General features: G+C 46.6%; 1 protein-coding gene across 3 annotated transcripts in view; it reads right to left on the reverse strand.

Moving 5' to 3' along the window:
• LOC126457940 (E3 ubiquitin-protein ligase Hakai) overlaps positions 1 to 25258 on the reverse strand; it is a 68722-nt gene that overhangs the window by 42028 nt on the left and 1436 nt on the right. The gene's annotated exons all lie outside the window — the stretch shown is intronic.

A 25258-nucleotide genomic window follows, 5' to 3' on the forward strand; every position in this document is an offset into this window, starting at 1 on the left:
TACATTAAAGAGGCAATTATTTGACACAGTATTTAAATGCAAACAACAAACTATGTTGCACGTATGAAGACAGAAAATGAAAAGAAAATCTCAAGTGGAGCAAGGCAGCTATTAAAGATGGGGGGGGGGGGGGGGCAGTTTTAAGTAAAGAATAGTAGGAATATGAAAGAAATTACAGGTTGCGTGGACAATTTCCTACATATTACGCTCCTGTTGCAACCTGTAAGTACAGTTCAAAACATTACTACTTAATAGGAAATACCAACCACCAGAACTGTTTATAACCTATAGGCAAAATGACAAAAATGTAAATAAAATAGCTAACATATGTACATATTCCAGGCCACTGATGATGCCTTGCAGAAAATAAAGGCGAAACGCATAGGGCACTAAAATTGTGTTTTATTCAGTTGCTGTCAGATGGTCCATAAGTAAAAATTATTAATATACCGTAATATTACATGCAACTGAGGAAGACAGGACTATAAAAGTTGAAGGAAATTCTTACTTTCTGATCTTGCTTAACTTTTACCTGTGAGTCAGAAAAATACAATGTGACAGAATGTGAAGCATTTTGTGAACCAGCACAATGTATGAAAGGGGTTCAAAAAACCTGCAGAGAAAAATGCACAGATTTTTGACCCTCTTTGGAGTACGATATTTGAAGAAGAAAAAATACAGAGGAACTACAACTCGGTACAATTGTTGACAAAGCCTGGGACATGATTCTATCAGCATATCTTCGTGCTTAATCAATTATTTTTTATTATACTCAGTCACAAACATGGCACTGAATTTAAAATTACAATAAATATGGCAAGTTCAGATGTAAATATTGCAAAAGGATCATTTCAGAAACTTTTCATCCAGCACCACTGGAAAGAGAACAATTTTCTGCATTGGAAATATCCTGTTGGATCTTAGAGTAAGTTCGGCAAAGGTATCAAATATGAGGTTGAACTTCAACAAAAGTCATATGTAATATGTTAAGATTGCAACATGGTACAGGTGGCTAAACCCATAACTTCAAGACAAGCAACAATGACAACTGATACCTTAATGCTGATGTTCCAACTAGCCATGACAACCAAGAAAATTTTATTCGACCAGTTCAAAACCATTAGTTGAGTTAGTTTCCTTACCTATCCTGGTAGTGACTGTGTATGGTTGCAAAGGCAAAAGGGGTATTATGATGTTGTCAAACATGCCTTATTCTGTTACATGTAGATGGCTGTTTGCTGGTTTCATTATCAAGGTTCCAAAGCCTCGTGGGTCTCTTGTCCTGGTTCCCAAGCTAATATGTGGGTCTCTTCACACTGGTGCTCAAGGGGGTGCTATTTCAAATTATTGCTTCATGGAATTAAATTTTTCTTCAATACTATTCAACATGGCTTCTGGACAATTGTACTGATGTCCTGTTCTAGTTCCTGAAGCGGCTGCAATATTCATGATGATATGCTGTTCAGGAAGCCAACATTGATCTTATCTTTCAGGCCAATAGACCATACATAGTGGACCAAAAGGGTGCATGAACTGACCAGGGAATCACGTTCTTCAATATCAACTTCACATACATTACCAATCCACCAGCAATTGTCATAGATGCAGGCGATATACTGGCCAGGAATAAGGCTTAATCACTTGAAGCATGACCAACTTGAATGTGGTTCAAATCCACTGGCAAAAATTGTTCCAGCTAAAGCATGGCCATTTGCAAATTCTTGTTCCTGTAGCTTTCTTTCATCTTCTGTTTCTTGGTTTGTAACAAAAATGAACTCAATTCCTTGTACTTGTTGGTCACAAAATTTGAATAAACCTTTGGGGTTAAAATTTGATTGTCTGCAGTTTATTGCAGGCTATTGATGATAAGCATTTAGCTGCTTCACTACACAGAGATTTAATGTGACTTGTGAAAAAAAAAGAAAAGAATCATTCAGCTTTTTGCAGTAGCACAGGCTGATAAAATTTTTGTAATTCTTGTACTGAGCAGTGGAACCATCACTGAAATAGTGAATATGTACTACTACTTCCCTCATACTTTTCAAATTGCTGATTAATTTTGTCAGAAATGTGTGCACGTTAATGGTGTCAATCACTGATAATGCATACGCCAATATGTTGCTTTACTTCTTCAGCTTTTTGTCACAGTGATATACCTGAACAGCATCTTGGATGATGAAAGAATAATTTTCCACAAAATGCATTAGAATGGCTAGTTCACTGGGCTTCAAATTTTCCTCGATTTTCTTCAAGTGACAAATCTGGTGTTTCGCAACATAGTGGTGACTAGAAAGCTTCAAAATTTTGGCAGTCAAATTTTCACTTAATTCTTCAACTGACAGCTGCTTTGGCCCCAGTTCATCACAATCAGTGTGGATCCATTGTTAGAATTCTATCACATAGTCAAAATCATAGTTTTTAAAAACTTCTGTTAAATATTTCTCTAATTCTATTCTTCCTGGCCAGTTTTCACACTGTTAAAACATGCAATCCTTAGCATCCAAATTACAGACAATCTTGGCAACAAGAGCTTTGTAGTCAGTGTCAATATGCCTCATGTTAAGCATTAGCTTCATATTTCAATGGATTGTGCAAATGCATACTGAATGTCTCCCAGATGCTCCAATGGTAATGTAACATTTTGGTTGCAACTCACAAAATTTACAAAGCACAATAGCTTGCTCCATGTTTTCTTTTCAATATTGAATAAACAACTCTTCAAATTTACAAGGAATAGGTATTTCTGTTTTTATTCCATTAGGACTTCTGAGACAAAATCCTCCTTTCCTGTACAATATATACAGGTATCATATATGAAGTTTGCAATATCAGATTAAACCATTGTCCAGCAACTTCATAGAAGGACATGTTTAGATGAAAACTGTATAGGTCTTCATGGTTAGTTGTGAATCAGCACCAATTTGCCAATCACCACTGTTGCTTGACCCAGTACTGTGCATTTAACAAGCTGTACCATCTTGCGACACTAACATATTGCATGTGATTTTTGATGAAGTTCAATCTTACTTTTCACCCCTTGCTGAATCGACTCTGAGATACAACAAGGTGTTTCTAGCGGAGAAACGTGTTCTTTCCATTGTGCTAGAGAGAAGATCTCCTGAAGTGACCCTTTCACAATATTTGCATCTGAACCCAGTGCAAAATGATGGGTTGGTTGGGCAGAAAGTGTCGCCACTTCTTTTGCAAAGACCGTCAATGCACAGTATTACTGTTCGTTTTTGGAGCGCCACCTGCGAAAGAAGCGGCGACACCTTCTGCGCAACCCACGAATCATTTTCCACGACAATGTGTGGGTGCATACAGCGCAGGGCTGTGGATGCTCTGTTTGGTCGATGGGACTGGAAAGAACTGTACCATCCACCATAATCCCCCAGAATTAAATCCTTGTGACTCTGATTTGATTCCGAAGATGAAGGAACCCCTTCCTGGCATTCACTTCAGAACTGTTACAAAGATGTGACAGGCAGTAGACCACTCCATTTGCACCATAAACAGAACAGGCTCTGCTAACGGTATACTATGCCTTCCACATCGCTGGAAACGGGTTCTACACAAGGCCTCTTTTCTTTTTTTTTTTCCCCCCCCACAGCTACAGTGGTCATTAGTGCCCAGACTAAATAATGAATGCACTGCGAGGCACAATGTGAAAACAGCAACTAAAAAGGACAACACTATAAAAGGCACATTAACAGGAAGGGATTAAAAGAAAACAGCATAATCAAATGTCCTTAGACAGGTTTGTCAAATGGCTAAAACGAAGAACGCAAGCAGCTGCTCCGGAGTCATCCGCTAAAATTTCATCCAGAGTACATGGCAGGCCAAGATCAATGCGCAGTGTATTAAAATTTGGACAAGACATTAAAATGTCGCGTACCGTCAGCAATTGTCCACATGGGCAGAACGGCACCAGCGCAGCCGTCAGCAGATGGCGGTGGCTGAACTGGCAGTGTCCAATTCGTAACCGGGCCAAAACAACCTCCTCCCGCCGAGAAGGGTGTGAAGAGTTTGTCCAAGGCCCGAAGCTTGTTTTCAGTAAGTGTAGACGAATCAGCATGCCACAGCGATAAAATGCGCTAACAAATGACCCTGCTAAAATCAGATGAAGGCACACAACAAGGAGCTGTCCGATCTGGAGGACCGCAGCCTTGGCCGCAGCATCTGCAGCTTCGTTCCCAGGGATACCGACATGGCCAGGAACCCACATAAAGGTAAGCGGAGAACCGTCATCTGCCAGCTGCTGAAGAGAGCGTTGGATCCGGTGCACGAAAGGGTGAACCAGATACAGATCACTGAGGCTCTGGATGGTGCTCATGGAATCTGAGCAGATGACATAAGCAGAATGTTGGTGGCGGAAGTTGTAAAGAACAGCCTGATAGAGGGCAAATAGCTCAGGTATGAAGACCGAACAATGGCCATGGAGCCAGTATTTGAAACTGTGGGCCCCGACAATAAAAGAACACTCGACACCATTATTGGCCTTAGAGCCATCTGTATAAATGAAGATCGTATTAATGAACTTCGAACGAAGCGAGCCGTATACCGAAGCTCCTTTGGGAGCGAGCTGAGGTCAAGGTGAACATGAACCTGAGCCTGGAGCCAAGGTGGCATTTGGCTCTCGCCCACTCTAAAGGTTGCAGGGAGTGGAAAATCAAGTTGCTGAAGGAGGCGACGAAAGCAAACTCCAGGGGGTAGCAGGGCAGGTACATACAACCCGTATTGATGGTTGAGAGAGTCATCAAAAAAGGAACGATAAGATGGGTGGTCGGGCATTGATAATAGCCGACAGGCATACCGACAAAGCAGTATATCGCGCCAGTAGGTTAGTGGCAAGTCACCGGCTTCAGCATGAAGACTCTCGACGGGACTAGTATAGAACGCTCCGATCGCAAGACGTAACCCCCGATGTTGTATAGAGTTGAGGCGGCGTAAGATGGACGGCTGTGCACAGGAGTATACAAAACCAGCTTTGAGCAGATGATCGACCGATATAGGCAAAGTAGGATGGTTCGATCTGCTTCCCACGACGTACTGCTGAGAACACGGAGGACATTTAGGGAACGACTACAACAGGCTGCCATATATGACACATGTGGAGACCAGCTAAGTTTCCTGTCAAATGTAAAACCTAAAAATTTTGTTGTCTCCATGAATAGGAGAGCAACGGGACCGAGATGTAAGGACGGTGGGAGAAACTCTTTGTAGCGCCAGAAGTTAATACAGACTGTCTTCTCGGCAGAAAAAAGGAAGCCATTGGCGACACTCCAGGAGTAAAGACGGTCAAGACAACGCTGAAGACAGCGCTCCAGGAAGCATGTAGGCTGCGCACTGCAGTAGATGGTAAAATCGTCCACAAAACGGGAGCCTGATACATCAGCTGGGAGGCAATCCATTATTGGATTGATCGCTATGGCGAAGAGAGCGATGCTCAAAACTGAGCCCTGTGGCACCCCATTCTCCTGGTGAAAGGCGTCGGACAGGACAGAACCCACACGTACCCTGAACTTTCAATCCATTAAAAATGCACGAATAAAAAGAAGGAGGCAACCACGAAGGCCCCATATGTATGCATGGTGCGGAGAATGCCCCCCTTTCAACAGGTGTCATAAGATTTCTCCAAATCAAAGAACACTGCCACTGTCTGGCACTTCCACAAGAATTTATTCATAATGAAGGTCGACAAGGTAACCAGATGGTCAACAGCAGAGTGCGTCGACGAAATCCACATTGTACATTGATAAGTATGTGTCGAGATTTGAGCAGCCAATCCAAATGAGAGTTAATCATTCGTTCCATCACCTTACAGACACAGCTGGTAAGGGAAATGGGTCGATAACTGGAAGGCAAGCGCATGTCCTTCCCCGGCTTAGGAATCAGGATAACAATAGATTCGCACCAGCATGTGGGAACATGACCCTCAAGGGTAATAATGAGCGGAGCTCGAAACCTCTGCAAAAAATCGGCCGAAGGCATTGGAGGCATCCTCAGGGGCCACAAGGACGTCATTCGCAACCGTCAAGCCAGAAACTGGTGAGTGGACCTTAGTTCCAGATAGCCGGCGCAGGCTACCCCAGACAACAGAAGGAGTAAAACTGTTGAAGGAGCTTGTGAAAGCAGCCCAGCTGGCTTTCTTGCTTTCTTCAATAACATGACGACACTGCGCACGTAATCGTTTATAATTAATACAATTCGCCATCGTAGGGTGGCGTTTAAAGGTGCGTAAAGCACGTCGCCGAGCACGTAGAGCGTCTCTACATGCTGCAGTCCACCAGGGGACCGGTACGCGATGTGGAGAAGAGTAGTATGAGAGATGGAATATTCAGCAGCAGTGAGAATGACTGCCGTGAGGTGTGCGACCTAACTATCGCAGCTTGTGAAGTTTTGATCCTGAAATGTAGCCCTGGAAGAGAAGAGCCCCCAGTCTGCTTTGGAGATGTTCCAACTAGTTGAGCATGGAGATATGGTATGATGCAGGAGATAGATAACACAAGGAAGTGGTCGCTCGAATACGTATCAGAAAGAGCGTACCACTCAAACCGACGTGCAAGTTGGGTAGTACATATAGAGAGGTCTAAATGGAAATAGGTGTGAGTTGTATCCAAAAGAAAAGTAGGGGCGCCAGTATTGAGGCAGACAAGATTGAGGTGGTTGAAAAGGTCTGCTAACAGGGAGCCTCTCTGGCAAGATGCTGGAGAGCCGCAAAGGGGATGGTGGACATTGAAGTCTCCAGTCAACAAAAATGGTGTAGGTAGCTGAGCAATAATTTGCATCATGTCTGCCCTAGTAACGGCAGATGACGATGGAGTGTAAACAATACAAATGGAAAATGTGAAAGTGGGGAGAGTAATTCGGATGGCAACTGCCTGCAGATCGGTGTGCAATGTGATGGGATCGTAGTAGATATCATCCCGGACCAGCAACATAACCCCTCCATGAGCTGGAATACCTGCCACAGGGGGTAGGTCAAAACGCACAGAGGTATAGTGTGCCAAGTCAATACGATCGCAGGGGCGTAGCTTTGTTTCCTGGAGAGCTACTACGAGCGGACAGTGCGAGCGTAGCAGCAACTTTATGTCCTCTCGGTTGGAGCGAATGCTGCGAATATTCCAATGAAGAAGTGCCACCGTGAGAAGAAAATGAAAAAGGAGAAGCAAGACGGGGTCACCTCGAAGGCCGCTGAGGGCCTGGCTTCGAGCGACCGCTGCTGCCGCTATCAGTAGGCGGAGAGTCATTGTCCATTTTTTCAATAGGTTCGTCGGCCACCATGTTAAGATTGTCGGGAGGGGGAGCTTCCTCCGCCGGTGAACGGCCAGATGTTCGGCTACCAGCAGTGTGGCCAGGTGAAACGGATGACGGCCTGGGGCGGCAACCGCTGGGTGGCACAGGAGAAGAAACGCGCCGTGGCGGAGAAGGAGAACTTTTCTTCCAATGAGCCTTCTTGGAAGGTCGTTTAGTCGAAGTACTGGTCGATGGCTGGGAGTTCGTGGTATATAAGAAGTCTTCACGGGACGGTTCCTTCTTGAAGGCCCGTGCATCTGACTTCTGAGTCTTAGTTGTGGCAGAAGCTGATGAAGGTGCTTGTGTCTTAGGGGTGATGGGAGGAAGAGGAGACGTTGACCGGGCGATCTTAGCACTGGCCAAACGGACGACCGTAGCGCTAAAGATCAGATCGCATGTGTTGTGTTGGCAGAAGAGCCGACACAGTGTTACTAGAGGAGGCCGAAATGCGCGCGTTTTAGCTCACGCAGGCAGGCGTGAGGAGGGAAGAACTATACTGACATGAGGTCTGGAAAATGACAAGGAATGCGAATTCAGAAAGGGGACGTTATATAATGGTAAGACAGAGATTTAGGAACCAGGTTTTAAATTGTAAGACATTTCCCGGGGCAGATGTGGACTCTGACCACAATCTATTTGTTATGACCTGTAGATTAGAACTGAAGAAATTGCAAAAAGATGGGAATTTAAGGAGATGGGACCTGGATAAACTGAAAGAACAAGAGGTTGTACAGAGTTTCAGGGAGAGCATAAGGGAGAAATTGACAGGAATGGGGGAAAGAAATACAGTAGAAGAAGAATGGGTAGCTTTGAAGGATGAAGTAGTGAAGGCAGCAGAGGATCAAGCAGGTAAAAAGACGAGGGCTAGTAGAAATCCTTGGGTAACACAAGAAATATTGAATTTAATTGATGAAAGGAGAAAATATAAAAATGCAGTAAATGAAGCAAGCAAAAAGGAATACAAACGTCTCAAAAATGAGATCAACAGGAAGTGCAAAATGGCAAAGCAGGGATGGCTAGAGGACAAATGTAAGGATGTAGAGGCATATCTCACTAGGGGTAAAATAGATACTGCCGACAGGAAAATTAAAGAGACCTTTGGAGATAAGAGAACGACTTGTATGAATATCAAGAGCTCAGATGGAAACCCAGTTCTAAGCAAAGAAGGGAAAGCAGAAAGGTGGAAGGAGTATATAGAGGGCCTATACAAGGGCGATGTACTTGAGGACAATATTATGGAAATGGAAGAGGATGTAGATGAAGATGAAATGGGAGATACGATACTGCGTGAAGAGTTTGACAGAGCACTGAAAGACCTGAGTCGAAACAAGGCCCCTGGAGTAGACAATATTCCATTGGAACTACTGACAGCCTTGGGAGAGCCAGTCCTGACAAAACTCTACCATCTGGTGAGCAAGATGTATGAAACAGGCGAAATACCCTCAGACTTCAAGAAGAATATAATAATTCCAATCCCAAAGAAAGCAGGTGTTGACAGATGTGAAAATTACCGAACTATCAGTTTAATAAGTCACAGCTGCAAAATACTAACACAAATTCTTTACAGACGAATGGAAAAACTAGTAGAAGCCAACCTCGGGGAAGATCAGTTTGGATTCCGTAAAAACACTGGAACACGTGAGGCAATACTGACCTTATGACTTATGTTAGAAGAAAGATTAAGGAAAGGCATTTGTAGACTTAGAGAAAGCTTTTGACAATGTTGACTGGAATACTCTCTTTCAAATTCTAAAGGTGGCAGGGGTAAAATACAGGGAGCGAAAGGCTATTTACAATTTGTACAGAAACCAGATGGCAGTTATAAGAGTCAAGGGACATGAAAGGGAAGCAGTGGTTGGGAAGGGAGTAAGACAGGGTTGTAGCCTCTCCCCGATGTTGCTCAATCTGTATATTGAGCAAGCAGTAAAGGAAACAAAAGAAAAATTCGGAGTAGGTATTAAAATCCATGGAGAAGAAATAAAAACTTTGAGGTTCGCCGATGACATTGTAATTCTGTCAGAGACAGCAAAGGACTTGGAAGAGCAGTTGAATGGAATGGACAATGTCTTGAAAGGAGGATATAAGATCAACATCAACAAAAGCAAAACGAGGATAATGGAATGTAGTCGAATTAAGTCGGGTGATGCTGAGGGAATTAGATTAGGAAATGAGACACTTAAAGTAGTAGATGAGTTTTGCTATTTGGGGAGCAAACTAACTGATGATGCTCGAAGTAGAGAGGATAAAGAATGTAGACTGGCAATGGCAAGTAAAGCTTTTCTGAAGAAGAGAAATTTGTTAACATCGAGTATAGATTTAAGTGTCAGGAAGTTATTTCTGAAAGTATATGTATGGAGTGTAACCATGTATGGAAGTGAAACATGGACGATAAATAGTTTGGGCAAGAAGAGAATAGAAGCATTCGAAATGTGGTGCTACAGAAGAATGCTGAAGATTAGATGGGTAGATCACATAACTAATGAGGAAGTATTGAATAGGATTGGGGAGAAGAGAAGTTTGTGGCACAACTTGACCAGAAGACGGGATCGGTTGGTAGGACATGTTCTGAGGCATCAAGGGATCACCAATTTAGTATTGGAGGGCAGCGTGGAGGGTAAAAATTGTAGAGGGAGACCAAGAGATGAATACACTAAGCAGATTCAGAAGGATGTAGATTGCAGTAGGTACTGGGAGATGAAGAAGCTTGCACAGGATAGAGTAGCATGGAGAGCTGCATCAAACCAGTCTCAGGACTGAAGACCACAACAACAACAACAACAACAACAACATGTAGACAGTGAACCATCGCTAGCAAAGTCGGCTGTACAACTGGGGCGAGTCCTAGGGAGTCTCTCTAGACTAGACCTGCTGTGTGGCGGTGCTTGGTCTGCAATCACTGATAGTGGCGACACTCGAGTCCGACATATACTAACGGACCGCGGCCAATTTAAAGGCTACCACCTAGCAAGTGTCGTGTCTGGCGGTGACACCACAGCATGTCTGCGTCGATACCTCCCTGGTAGGCCGAGGAGAGGCAAGGATGGCACTGTATTTCCCCGCTGGGAGCAGTGTGGGCTTCCTACTAGCAAAAAGCTTGCGAGCAGCCGAGGTGGACACTTTCTCTTTGACCCGAATTTTCTGTATACAGGGTTCATCCTTGCAGATGGGACAGTTGCAAGAGGACACTGCATGGTCACCCTGACAGTTTAGGCAATGAGGGGACGGAGGTGACAGTCACCCTCTTGGGTGTGCCTGCCACAAGTGACGCATTTAGCCCCATTAGAGCAAGACTGGCGGGTGTGGTTAAAATGCTGACACTGGTAGCGGCGCTTAGGTGTCGGGACATAGGAGCGAACAGAAATAACCTCATAGCCCGCTTTGATTTGCGACGGCAGCTGAAGGTCAAGAAAAGTGTCCGGGTCGGTACAAGGTCATTATCGACCTTTTTCATGACGCTATGGACAGCCATCATGCCCTGCTCAGCGAGGAAAGACTGAATCTCCTCGTCAGTCAATCCGTCAAGTGATCTAGTATATACCACGCCACGCGACGAATTCAAAGTGCGGTGAGTCTCCACCCAGACAGGGAACGTGTACAGGAGTGTAGCCCGAAGGAGTTTTTGTGCCTGAAAGGCTCTCTCAGTTTCCAACAACAATGTACCATTACGCATCCTGGTACAAGACTTGACAGGTCCGGCTATGGCATCTACGCCCTTCTGAATATCAAAAGGGTTGACAGATGAAAAATCCTTTCTGTCCTCAGATCTAGAAACTATGAGGAACTTTGGGGCAGGCGGTAGTACTTTTGTCATTGGTGGCTGGTCAAGTTTCCATTTTTGGGCAGAAGTCGAGAGAGAAGAAGAAGAGAAATCCATTGCGGATGAATCCCCCATGATTGCCAGCATCTCCGATGGCGTGCTCCTTCCTTGTGGGTACCCTCTCAGAGGGTGCTCCCGCCTTAGGTGAATGTTTACACCTCAGGTCACACCTCCCGAGAAATGGACAGAGGGACCAATCGGCATGGTTGGAAGGTGTCAGCTCGGACAATCACTTCTCCCCGGGCCTGGCCTTTACCAGGGGGTAGCATGGGCCCTACTTGTCTGCCCAGGGTGGGGAATTACGCTTTACCCCATCACCGACTATGCATGTGAATGCATGGGTTGGCCTTCAGACACACACAGGGAGGAAAGAAGAATAGCAAAAAAAGAAGGTAGAGAGGGAGAGAAAGGACAGACTGTCTCAAACGGTGAGGTGGAGACCATAGGGTGGACAAGAAGGCAAGGAAAAGAAGGCAAGGTAAAAAGTTAGGAAGACAGTGAGAGAGGGAGAAAGACAATGAAAGGAAACAAACAAAGGAAGGAAGAAACCAGAATAAGCGAAAAACCAAAATGACCACAAATGTAAGTCGTTGAACCGTCCGTCTCTGGACGCAGGTGCCAACCACTCCCTTGAGGGGGAGGGACTCCTTGTAGTCGCCTCTGATGGTTGGTTTGGGGGAGTAAAGGGACCAGACTGCTATGGTCATCGGTCCCTTTTTCCAAAGACAAAGAACACCCACAGAGAATAAAAACGACGAACAGAAGAGAACACAGACGATACAGAACAAGATAAACTGAGACAAGGACAAGACAAAAACGAACTAAAACCACACAGAGTGTGACGGTGGTTGGCCGACCATAGAAATAAAAAAGGAAAAGCCAACCACTTAGAAACACAGTAAAAAAAAAAAAATCAGTTGAAATTCATAGGCCAAAGGCCAGAATCAACACAAAACAATAAAGTAAAACAGAAACACTCAGATTAAATGATAAAATCCCCCTGCCCGAATAAAACGTAAAACTAAGTCGGCCATAGTGGAGTCGTCTGTTAAAAGGGCAGGGAGCGTATCAGGCAGCGCAAATGTCTGCCTGACCACAGCTAAAAGGGAACAGGCCAACAGAATGTGGGCCACTGTCAAAGCCGCCCCGCAGCGACATACAGGAGGGTCCTCCCGGCGCAGTAAATAACTGTGTGTTAGCCGGGAGTGGCCAATGCGGAGCCGACAAAGGACGACTGTGTCCCTGCGGTTGGCTCGCATGGATGACCGCCACACAGTCGTCGTCTCCTTAATGGCACGGAGTTTATTGGGTGTGATCCGATCGCGCCATTCAGCGTCCCAAAGCGCAAAAACTTTTCGGCGGAGGACTGCCCGCAAATCAGTCTCTGGGAGGCCAACATCCAGAGATGGTTTACACGTGGCCTCTTTCGCCAGGCGGTCAACATGTTCATTGCCCGGGATACCGACATGACCGGGGGTCCACACAAAGACCACAGAGCGGCCGCAACGCGCAAGAGTATGCAGGGACTCATGGATAGCCAACACCAGACGAGAACGAGGAAAACACTGGTCGAGAGCTCGTAAACCGCTCAGGAAATCGCTACAGATAACGAAGGACTCACCTGAGCAGGAGCGGATATACTCTAGGGCTCGAAAGATGGCGACTAGCTCAGCAGTGTAAACGCTGCAGCCAGCCGCCAAGGACTGTTGTTCGGAATGGTCCCCTAGAGTGAGCGCATATCCGACACGACCAGCAACCATCGAACCGTCAGTGTAAACAACACCAGAGAGCTGATACGTGGCCAGGATGGAATAAAAGCGGCGGTGGAAGGCCTCTGGAGGGACTGAGTCCTTAGGGCCCTGTGCCAAGTCGAGCCGAAGGCAAGGGCGACGAACACACCATGGGGGTGTATGCAAAGTGGCCCGGAAAGGAGGTGGAACAGTGAAAACCTGAAGCCCAGAGAGAAGCTCTTTGACGCGGACCGCTATTGTACAACCAGACCGTGGCCGACGTTCTGGCATACGGACGACCGACTGCGGGAACAGGAGACGATAGTTTGGATGCCCGGGCGAGCTTAGAACATGGGCAGCGTAAGTGGCCAGCAAACGTTGGCGTCGGAACCGCAGTGGAGGTACACCTGCCTCCACTAGTACGCTGTCCACAGGGCTGGTGCGGAAAGCACCAGTGGCAAGGCGTATCCCACTGTGGAGAATTGGGTCCAGCACCCGTAACGCAGATGGGGATGCTGAGCCATAAGCCAGGCTCCCATAATCCAGACGGGACTGGATTAACGCCTGGTAGAGCCGCAACAGGGTAGAGCGGTCGGTGCCCCAGCGGGTGTGGCTCAAGCATCTCAGAGCGTTTAGATGCCGCCAACACGTCTGTTTAAGCTGCCGGATATGAGGCAGCCAAGTCAACCGAGCATCGAAAACCACCCCCAAAAACCTGTGGGTCTCCACCACAGCAAGGAGTTCGTCGGCAAGATAAAGCCGCGGCACAGGATGGACTGTTCGGCGCCGGCAGAAATGCATAACGCGGGTCTTGGCTGCCGAAAACTGAAACCCACGCGCTACAGCCCAAGACTGCGCCTTACGGAGAGCGCCCTGTAGCTGACGTTCAACAGCTGCAATGCCAGTAGAGCTGTAGTAAAGGCAGAAGTCGTCAGCATACAGGGAAGCGGAGACAGAACTTCCCACGGCCGCAGCAAGCCCGTTAATGGCTATTAAAAACAGACAGACACTTAAAACAGAGCCCTGTGGCACACCGTTCTCCTGGACGTGGGAGGAACTATACGAGGCCGCGACTTGCAGGCGGAAGGTACGACACGACAGAAAATTGCGGATAAAAATCAGCAGAGGACCCCGAAGACCCCATCCATGAAGCGTAGAAAGAATGCGATGACGCGATGTCGTATCGTACGCCTTCCGCATGTCGAAAAAGACAGCGACCAGGTGCTGACAGCGGGCAAAAGCAGTACGGATGGCCGACTCCAGGCTCACCAGATTGTCGGTGGCGGAGCGGCCTTTACGGAACCCACCCTGAGACGGAGCCAGAAGGCCCCGAGACTCCAGTACCCAATGCAAGCACCGGCTCACCATCCGTTCAAGCAACTTACAAAGAACGTTGGTGAGGCTAATGGGACGGTAGCTGTCCACCTCCAGAGGGGTTTTTCCAGGTTTCAAAACGGGGATGACAATGCCTTCCCGCCATTGCGACGGAAACTCCCCCTCGACCCAAAGACGGTTGTAAAGATCGAGAAGGCGCCGCTGGCAGTCCACTGAAAGGTGTTTCAGCATCTGACAGTGGATGCCATCTGGCCCAGGAGCGGTATCAGGGCAAGCAGCTAGGGCACTGCGAAATTCCCACTCACTGAACGGAGCATTGTAAGATTCCGGGTGGTTGGTGCGAAACGAAAGGCTCCGACGTTCCAGCCGCTCTTTAATGGAGCGGAAGGCCTGGGGGTAATTTGCAGAAGCGGAACTCATAGCAAAATGCTCTGCTAAGTGATTTGCAATGACGTCGGAGTCAGTACAAACGGCTCCATTCAGTGAGAGCGCAGGGACGCTGGCAGGGGTCCGATACCCGTAGACGCGTCGAATCTTGGCCCAGACCTGCGAGGGAGTGACATGTAGGCCAATGGTGGACACATACCGCTCCCAGCACTCCTTCTTGCCTTGGCGGATAAACAGGCGGGCCCGCGCACGCAGCCGTTTGAAGGCGATAAGGTGGGCTAACGAGGGATGTCGCTTGTGACGCTGGAGCGCCCGCCGGCGATCTTTAATCGCTTCGGCGATCTCAGGCGACCACCAAGGCACAGCCTTCCGCCGAGGGGACCCAGAAGAACGGGGAATGGCAGATTCGGCGGCAGTAACGATTCCGGTGGTGACCGATTGAACCACCGCATCAATGTCATCAGTAGAGAGAGGCTCAAAAGAGGCAGTGGAGGAGAACAAATCCCAGTCAGCCTTATTCATAGCCCATCTGCTAGGGCTATGAGAAGAGTGACGCTGTGGTAGTGACAAAAAGAGCGGAAAGTGGTCACTACCACACAGGTCATCATGCACACTCCATTGGACAGACGGTAAGAGGCTATGGCTACAGATGTAAAGGTCAATGGCGGAGTAGGTGCCATGCGCCACACTGAAGTGTGTGAAGGCACCATCATTTAACAGCGAGAGATCGAGCTGCGACAAGAAATGCTCAACGATGGCGCCTCGACCTGTGGCCACTGACCCACCCCACAGAGGGTTATGGGCGTTGAAGTCGCCCAATAGCAAGAAAGGTGGCGGCAATTGGGCGACCAGTGCAGCCAGGACATGCTGCGAGACATCACCATCCGGGTGAATGTAAAGACTGCAGACGGTAACAGCCTGTGGCGTCCACACGCGTACAGCGACAGCCTCTAAAGGCGTCTGGAGAGGGACAGACTCGCTGTGCAGTGTGTGAAGGACATATATGCAGACGCCACCAGACACCCTTTCATAAGCAGCCCGGTTCTTAAAATAACCCCGAAAGCCACGGAGGGCGGGGGTTCGCTTTGCTGGAAACCAAGTTTCCTGGAGAGCAATGCAGAAGAAAGGGCGAAGGCTGATAAGTTGGCAGAGCTCAGCTAGATGGTGGGAAAAACCGCCGCAGTTCCACTGGAGGATGATATTGTCCATGGCTGAGAAAGGCGTGAAAGGACTGGGAAGGCAATTTACGCCGCTTGTTCACTCACTGCCACCGATTCAGTACCCGTACGAGAGGCATCCATGGCGTCTGAGGGACCAGCGAGATCAAGGTCCTCAGCGGACGCTAGAATCTCGACTTCATCCTCAGACGCAGAGCGCGAAAGGTGCGGTGGGGTTGGTGCCACCGCAAGTTCTTTGGCCTTAGAGGTCTTTTTCTTGGACTTCTCTCGCTGAACCTTGGGTTTCACCGGCTGGGAAGGCTTCACCGATTCAGTCTCCGGGACAGAGGAGGATCGTGAAGCCCTACGCCCGGCCGCTGGTGAGGACTTATGCCACTGGCGGCCGTCACCCTTCCCGCTGGTGGAACCCTGGGAAGGGAGGGTCCCAAGGGAACTCTTACGGGCGAGAGTAGCTGAAGAAGTCAGACGCTTCTCCGGATGAGAAGCGGGGATGGACGTCCCTGACGGGTGGGAGGAGGTTGCTCCTGAGGTAGGTGGTGCAGGAGCAACCGGTTGGGTAGAGCCCCCCACGGGCAAGGGGGCAGGAGGAGTCTTACTGCTTATCGAGCTGGCTGGAAGTCTCGAAACTGATGGGGCTAGCACAGGTGTTGTAGCAGCTGCATAAGAAGATGTCATTCTCACAGGATGGAGTCTGTCATATTTCCTTTTGGCCTCAGTATAGGTCAGCCGGTCCAGGGTCTTATATTCCATGACTTTTCGCTCTTTCTGAAAGACTTTGCAGTCAGGCGAGCAAGGTGAATGGTGCTCCCCGCAGTTGACGCAGATGGGAGGCGGGGCACGTGGAGTATCGGGATGAGATGGGCGTCCGCAATCTCGACATGTGAGGCTGGAAGTGCAGCGGGAAGACATATGGCCGAACTTCCAGCACTTGAAGCACCGCATCGGGGGAGGGATATAGGGTTTGACGTCACATCGGTAGACCATCACCTTCACCTTTTCCGGTAACGTATCACCCTCGAAGGCCAAGATGAAGGCACCGGTAGCAACCTGATTGTCCCTCGGACCCCGATGAACGCGCCGGATGAAATGAACACCTCTACGTTCTAAGTTGGCGCGCAGCTCGTCATCAGACTGCAAAAGGAGGTCCCTATGGAAAATAACACCCTGGACCATATTTAAACTCTTATGAGGTGTAATAGTAACGTTAACATCCCCCAACTTGTCACAAGCAAGTAACCTGCGTGACTGGGCGGAGGATGCCGTTTGTATCCGTACTGACCCAGAGCGCATTTTAGACAAGCCCTCCACCTCCCCAAACTTGTTTTCTAAATGCTCGACGAAGAACTGAGGCTTTGTGGAGAGAAAAGACTCCCCATCAGCTCTCGTACAAACTAAGAATCGGGGCGAATAACTGTTACCTCCATCCTGAGACTTACGCTCTTCCCACAGCATGGCCAGGGAGGGGAACGTTTTCGGATCGTACTTCTGAGCATTAAATTGAGCCCGAGAACGCTTAGAGACTGCTGGCGGCTGGCTGCCAGCGAGAGATGATGTACCACGCTTCATTGCGGGTCATCCGCCCTGATGCCACCTACTCCGACCAAGGGCCCTCCCCACGGGCGCCACCCAGCCACAGCAAAGGCCACCTGGCAGGATGGCCGTTGCCGGGAGTCCCGATACCCCAGGAGGATAGGTATCTACTCCTTGGCATACATGGGGAGTTAACGGCGCAGGCATCAGTAGAGCGATCCCTGTGTTGTCAGGGGGCTACAACCAAGAGGGTACATGGCGGCCCCACCACAACGGACTGGCTACCGTGCTGGATCTTAGGTGCAAAAATGTCCAAGGTCGTCGTCGCAGTTAAAAGAAACACTGCAGAGGGCAGTGTGGTAATCGCACCCAGGGACGTATTCTCGCCCAAGAGATCGAAAACGAGCGGGACACCATTGCAACGACGAGCAATCCGGCTAAAGGTCTAATTGCACGACGGATACAGTGCACCATGTAAGGCGCCCTTCCCCAAGTGGCTCGCTCTTCGGATAAATTTAGAAAGATGGAGGTCAAACCCGAGAGGGGACCATCACATAAGGCCGAAACATGTGAGACTCCTTTTAGTCGCCTCTTACGACAGGCAGGAATACCGCGGGCCTATTCTTACCCCCGAACCCGCAGGGGGAGTCGCCTCTGATGACCGCAGGGGGTCTACACAATGCTGGTGACCACTTTGAAGGACAGCAACAGGTGCAAACATGTAACTCTTTTGTATCAGTTGTGAATAAATAGTTGCCAATACTTATGTTCCAACCCTTGTATAATTGTTACTATTCATCTTTTGTTGTGACTTGTTCTTCTTCTTTTAGGTTCCAAGGCCAGTGTCTTTCCTTACAAATGCCTTTTTACTTCCTAAAGTGCGGTGAGCACTATGTTGTGTTTCCTGACACTCTAGGTGTTCATTCCCCCCCCCCCCCCCCCCCCCCCAAGAGAGTTTAGCACTGAATTTTGTTTACTTTCCTCTATCTTTATGTGTGTGTGTGTGTGTGTGTGTGTGTGTGTGTGAAATCATGGGTGTTGTTTGTTTTTCATATGGTGAGGTCCAGGAAATTTAGTGTGTTGTCTCTTTCTGTTTCTAATGTGAAGTGAATTTATGGGTGTAAGTTGTTTATTTCCTTGTGTGGCAGTTCTATATGTGTGTGTGTGGTTCATCAATCAGGAATATTATGTTATCGACATATCGGTACCAGTATATAACTTTGTATTTTTTTTTGTTCTTATTATGTGTATGAAGATCCTGTTCTCTAGGTTGTTTATAAAGGCCATGGGTGATCCCATTGGCAGCCCTTCATGTTAGGAATAAAGTCTTTTTCTAACATAAAGTAATTTTGCTCTGGTATGGTCTTGAGTATGGTTTCTATTTTATTAATGTGGGAGATCTGTGTGTGTTTCCTTGTTGTTTTAGTCTTTGTATGGTGTGTGTCTATGTTCGTGAATCTCTCTACTAGCTGCATTGAGTTCTCTAGGTTTCTGTTGTTTTCAAAAGTTTTTATGTTCTTTAGTAATGTGTGTGTATGTTGGGCTAGGTACTGTGACGGAGCATTTCTGAAGCTGATGACTAGTCTTAAAGGGATATGTTCTATGTGCACCTTTGATAGAGATTTTATGGTGTGTGTCTTTGGATTTTTTGTGTCATTCGTTTTATCTGGCCTTTTGAGAAGGTACTTTTGATGTTTTTTAGTGTTTGTTCCTCTGAAAGCTTGCTGTTGGGTCACTGGTCAGTTTGGTGACATTGTTGTCATTCAGAAACACTAATGTTTTAACTTGTATTCCTTTATCTGCCCTTGTTACTATGGAATTGTTTAGTTTTAATTTTTGTTTCAGCTTGTTGACTGTGGTTTTCTCACTAGAAATTATGGTGGATTTGTGTGTTTTGACTATCTGTGTTATTTCGGCAATAACTAATTCCCTGGTTAAGTTTGCATTAAAATTTGGTGCGCCCAGTCTTTCTTGCTCTTTTAGAACATGTTCAGATTCTGTTAAACAGATAGCAGAGGCAAATGGTTACAAGTCCCTCATGATAAGAAATTAAACCAACAAATTTGTAAACATACAAGGAATGAAAGTACAAGACACACACAAAACCTTACACAACACAGATCAACACAATGTACAAACAATGACCACATGCAAGACACAACAGTAGTACAACAACACACATACAAAAAAAAGGGGGCACATACTCACCAACAATAACAAAATTGTCCACAGAGTAGGCAATATATTGAAGAAACAGGGACTTCAAATAGGATACAGGATAGACACCATAACACACACAAAAAACAGAACACAGGAGACATCCACAGATAATTTTTTTTTTTTTTTTGCGCAAAACATCTAAGGTCATAAGTGCAAAGTATAGAACCATAGAATGCCGGGACTGCGAGGGTAAAAATACTGTTTTGAGGTTCAATACAGAAAAAAAAAAAAAACAAATCTAAAATATCAAGACGTTACGGAAGAGTATCTAAAAGACGCTGACAAAACACCGGAGTCACCAGGTAGAAATCAAATCTCTTTTGTCATATTACTACTTTTTTAAAAACTTAAAACGCGAGCCACAGCTCGCACGTCATTCGCTAAAATGTCCGGGAAAGCGGGCGGCAACCCAACCCTGAGACGTAAGCAGCTAAAACAAGGGCAGACGATCAGGAAATGTCTGACTGTTAATGGCTGGCTACAGAAAGGACAGCTGGATGCAGGGTCACCACTCAACAAGTGGCGGTGATTAAAGCGGCAGTGTCCTATTCGCAACCGAGCTAACATTGCTTCCTCACGGCGAGATGGCCGGGAGGAAGTCGACCAGGCTGTTGCGAGAGGTTTGACTTCTCTGAGTTTGTTCCCATGAACAGAGCACCAATGGTCATGCAAAGTGATGTGATATGCCAATAGGGAAAATTACGAATATCTTGCGAGGGAACAGAGTAAGAGGCGGGTCGACCAAGATGGACTGCAGCCCTGGCTGCAGCATCAGCAGTATCATTCCCAGACACACCAACATGGCCAGGAAGCCACATGAACATCACTTGGGCTCCTCCATCCGGGAACAAAGGAGGCAGTCCTGGATATGTTGAACGATGGGGTGGACTTGATCTGGATCATCCAGACTCTGAAGGGTACTGAGGGAGTCAGAGCAGATCACACAGCGAGTGAGCTGATGCCTCCGGACGTAGTGAACAGCCTGAGAGAGGGCAAAAAGCTCTGCGGTAAAAATTGTGCACTAGTCAAGAAGCCAGTGTTGAAAGTTATCACCCCAGACGACAAAAGCACAGCCAACATCATGGGCAAACTTGGAAGCATCAGTGTACAAGAATATGCTATCGGCAAGTTGTGAGTGCAGTTTCAAAAATTTGTAGCGATAGATCAGCTCCGGAGTTCAATCTTTTGGGAACGAGCTGAGGTCAAAATAAACACAAACCTGCGCCTGAAGCCAAGGTGGTGAAGGGCTCTCACCCATTCGGAAAGTGGCAGGAAGTGTGAACTGCAGCTGCTGAAGCAGGTGATGAAAGTGGACGCTGGGAGGCTGCAGAGAAGAAGCGTACATCTCACATTGGGGGTAAAGAATGTCATAAAAAAAAAGGGTCAAATGATGTTGGGTGGTCTGACATGGAAGAAAGCCGACATGCGTACCTACTGAGTAGGATGTTGCACCAGTGTGACAGTGGTAGTTCACTGGCTTCTGCGTATAGGCTCTCACCTAGGCCAGTACGGAAGGCACCAGTGGCGAGACTGATCCCCAAATTGTGGATTGTATTTAGACGGCGATAAGATAGACAGCTGTACAGAGGAGTAGACAATGCATCCATAATCCAACTTGGAGTGGACAAGAAATCAATAGAGGTGGAGGAGGACATTCCGGTCAGCTCCCCAAGAGGTACCACTCAATACGCAAAGGACATTGAGGGACCGGGTATAGCACGCAGCAAGGTAGGACACATGGGGAGACCATCTGAGTCTCCTATTGAACATAAGCCCTAAGAACTTCGTTTCATCCACAAACGGGAGAGCATTTTGGCCCAGTCGTAAGGACGGTGGAAGAAACGGCTTGTACCGCCAGAAGTTGACGCATAAGGCAAACTGATTTGGTAGCAGAAAAGCGGAAACCACTTGTGACACTCCACTAATAGAGATGTTCCAGACAATGTTGAAGACAGCGTTGCAGGAGACACGTCTGCTGGGAGCTGCAATAAACAGCAAAGTCGTCAATGAAAAGAGAGCTGGAAATGCCAGCTGGAAGGCAGTTCATAATTTGGTTGATGGCTATGGCGAACAGGATGACATTCAGTACGGAGTCCTGCGGCAACCCGTTCTCCTGTGAAAAGGTGTGGGATAAGAAGGAACCCACATGTACCAGGAAAACTCGGTCTGTTAAAAATTCCTGGATGACAGTGGGAAGCCGACCGCGAATGCCTCATGCGTGCATAGTGCGTAGAATGCCTGTCCACCTACAGGTATCATAGGCTTTCTCCAAATCAAAGAACACAGCCACTGTTTGATGCTTCTGCAGAAAATTATTCATGATGAACGTTGACGAGATGATCAATCGCTGAGCAGCGCTTTCGGAACCCACACTGAGCATTAGTGAGAAGACGGTATGACTTCAGCCACCACACTAATCAACCATTGATCATGCGTTCCATCACCTTACAAACGCTGCTGGTGAGGGAAATTAGGCGATAACTGGAAGGAAGAGATTTATCTTTACCACACTTAGGTAGGGGAACAATTGTAGCTTCACGCCAAAGCATGGGAAATACACCGTCAGTCCAAATACGGTTGTAGGTATCGAGGAGGAAGCATTTTTCCGCAGGAGGAAGATCCTGCAGCGTAAGGACATGAACTGTATTGGGCCCAGGAGCAGAAGACCTGGATGAGGAGAGATCGTGCTCGAGCTCCCTAATATTAAAGGAGTATTGTAGCATTCTCGATTCAAAGAGAGAAAAGAGACTGCACAAGCCTCCTCCACCTGTTTCCGAGGAAGGAAGGCAGGATGCTAGTGGGTGGAGCTTGAAACCTCCTCAAAGTGCTTGTCCAAAGCGTTGAAAACACCTACAGAGTCGACTATGACATTTCTCGCCACAGTTAGACCAGGGATCGGGCGTTAGTCCCAGAAAGCCGGTGCAGGCCACCCTAAATGAGGGAGGACAGAGCAAAACTGTTGGATGAGCTAGTGAAGTAAACCCAGCATGTTTTCTTGCTTTCCTTGATAGTACGACGGCAATGCGCACATAGTTGCTTGTAGCCGATGCGGTTCGTTAACTTAGGATGATGGTGAAAGATACGAAGCGCATGTCTTTGGGCACGAATTGCATTGCCACACTCCACAGTCCACCAAGGGACCGGGACCCAACAAGGAGAAGTGGTAGTATGAGGGATAGAGGATTCAGCAACTGAGAGAATAACTTCCATGAGGTGCTCGATCTGATCATCACAGCTGGGAAACGGTTGTTCATTAAAGACTGCCAAGGAGGAATAGAGCCTCCAGTCAGCAAGAGAGAATTTCCAATGAGCGAGCTGCTGTGGTGGGGTATGACTGTTCAGGCAAGTCACAAAAGAGCAGTGGTCACTCGAGTAAGTATAGGAAAGAGCACACTACTCGAGACGGCGAGAGAGTGGGCAGAGCAGATCGAGATGTCTATGTGAGAATAAGTGTGGGTGGAATCAGAGAGAAATGTGGCTTTGCTGGTGTTAAGGCACAAGATTAAGATGATTAAGAAGATCCGCCAAAAGAAAACCTCTTGGGCAGGCAACAGGTGAGCCCCAAAGAGGATGATGGGCATTGGTGTCACTGAGGGGCAGAAAGGGTGGAGGAAGCTGAGCAACAAACAGCATCAGGTCTCCCTTAGTGACAGTAGAAGACGAAGGGATATAAATGGTGCAGAGGGAAAAGGTAAATTCGGGATGGAAAACACGGGCAGCAACTGCTTGCAGGTGGGTGTGCAAGGCGATAGAACGATAACAAACATCATCTCGTAGAAGCACCATGACCCCACCATGAGCAGGAAGCCCTGTCGTAAGGGGAAGGTCATCCATAGCGAAGTAAAATGGGAAAGAGCAAAATGGTCTTGACGATGTAGCATGGTTTCTTGGAGACAGGCTACTAGTGGACATTGTGATTGCAGGAGCAGCTGGAGGTCCGCCCTGTTAGACTGAAGGTCACAGATTCCATTGTAAAAGGGCCATAAAATTTAGGAACACTGGAGAATGAATAAGAAACACTAACCTCGACGGCCACTTAGGGCGAGCCGTCCAGGGAGGATGGCCACTGGAATCCACAGGTGTAGGATCATTGTCCATCAACTCAGCGGTAACACACGATCAACATCTTCACTGTGCAATAGTAATGTTACTGATGACAGAGCTGCTACAGTGGGGTAACAAATATGGTTTTTCGAAATTCCTTCACCAGAGAAGAAGCAGTAAACATTCCAGTATGAGCATCATCAATGGAGACATTACTGGTCTGATGACGGTCTATGTACAACAAACTGTTTGCCATACCACACCATACCATACCATACCATAAAAATAAAAACTATTTCCAATATGGAATGTTTGTTTTTCTTATATTACAATACAAGATCACTGATGTTCCAATTATGAGTTCAAAATTTATGAAATAATCTGAAGACGACGATCTGTTAACACACAGCAAAAATTCAGAAAATAGTTTTCTTGTGAAAAATAAGGAGGCCTTTATTCACATGAAGTAATGAGTGCTATTGAAAGAAAATCTCAAGTGGATTCAGATAAAGAGGAATTATCAATAGGTCCTATAAGACAACGGCTTTGACCTGCGACGTGAGAAACATGCGACAAATGCCATAAACAAGACGACTACAATGTGGTATCAGTAGCGTTTTTTTTTTTTTTTTTTTTTTTTTTTTTCAAATGGGGTAAGCTAGCCATTAGTCTGTCACCACAACCAGGCTCTTTTTAGTTTCCCATTTAGTGTCTTGACCAACTCAAAACCAAAGTTTTACCATCTAATCCAGACCTCAGGCACAGCTACAATCAATCTGTCACCACAACTAGGTTCTTTTTTCACATTTGTTGGCTTCACCAACTAATAATGAAACTGTGAATACTCCTATCAAAATGTGACATCATAGCAATATCCAAGGAACTGTTATAGGCCTTCCACTATTTCTAATCTATATAACAGACTGGGAGACAATGTGAAGAGCCTTCTTACTCTGTTTGCAGATGATGCTGATAATTTACTGTCAAATAAAGTCATCAGAAGATAATACAAACTACAAAATGATTTAGACAAGATATTAGTTTGGTGTGAAAAGTGACAACTGACACTGAACAATAAAATGTTTAGGTCCTACATGTGAGTACTAAAAAGAATCTGTTAAATTTCAGTTACACAATAAAAAAATACAAATCTAAAGATTGTTGATTCAACCAATTACCTAGGGACGACAATTATGAACAGCTTAAACTATAACTATTACAGAGAAAATGTTATGGGGGAAGGTAAGCCAAATGCTGTGTTTTAGGGGCAGAATACTTAGAAGACGCATCATATCTATTTAAGAGACTGCCCACAGTACACTTGTCAGTCTTCTACTACAGTACTGCTGCGCAGTATGGGATCATTAACGAAAAAGATTGACCGATGACACTGAAGAAGTTCAAAGAAGGCAGCTAATTTAGTATTATTGTGAAACAGAGGAGAATGTTATGGATACAATATGTGAGCTGGGTGCCAATCATTAAAACAAAGGAGTTTTACGTTGTAGTGTGACCATTACACAAAATTTAAATCACTAACCTTCTCCCCTGAACGTGAAAATATTTTTTTGACGCTCACCTAAATAGGGAGAAACCACAATAATAGCAAATAAAGAGAAATAAGAGCTTGCATGGAAAAATTTAGATGTACATGCTACCTGACAGTGGAATGGTCGACAACTAGTCAAAGTGCTTCTGGGAACCTTCTGCCAATCATTAAT

The sequence above is a fragment of the Schistocerca serialis genome, chromosome 2, assembly GCF_023864345.2.
Source record: "Schistocerca serialis cubense isolate TAMUIC-IGC-003099 chromosome 2, iqSchSeri2.2, whole genome shotgun sequence".
In the NCBI taxonomy this organism is placed as follows: domain Eukaryota; kingdom Metazoa; phylum Arthropoda; class Insecta; order Orthoptera; family Acrididae; genus Schistocerca; species Schistocerca serialis.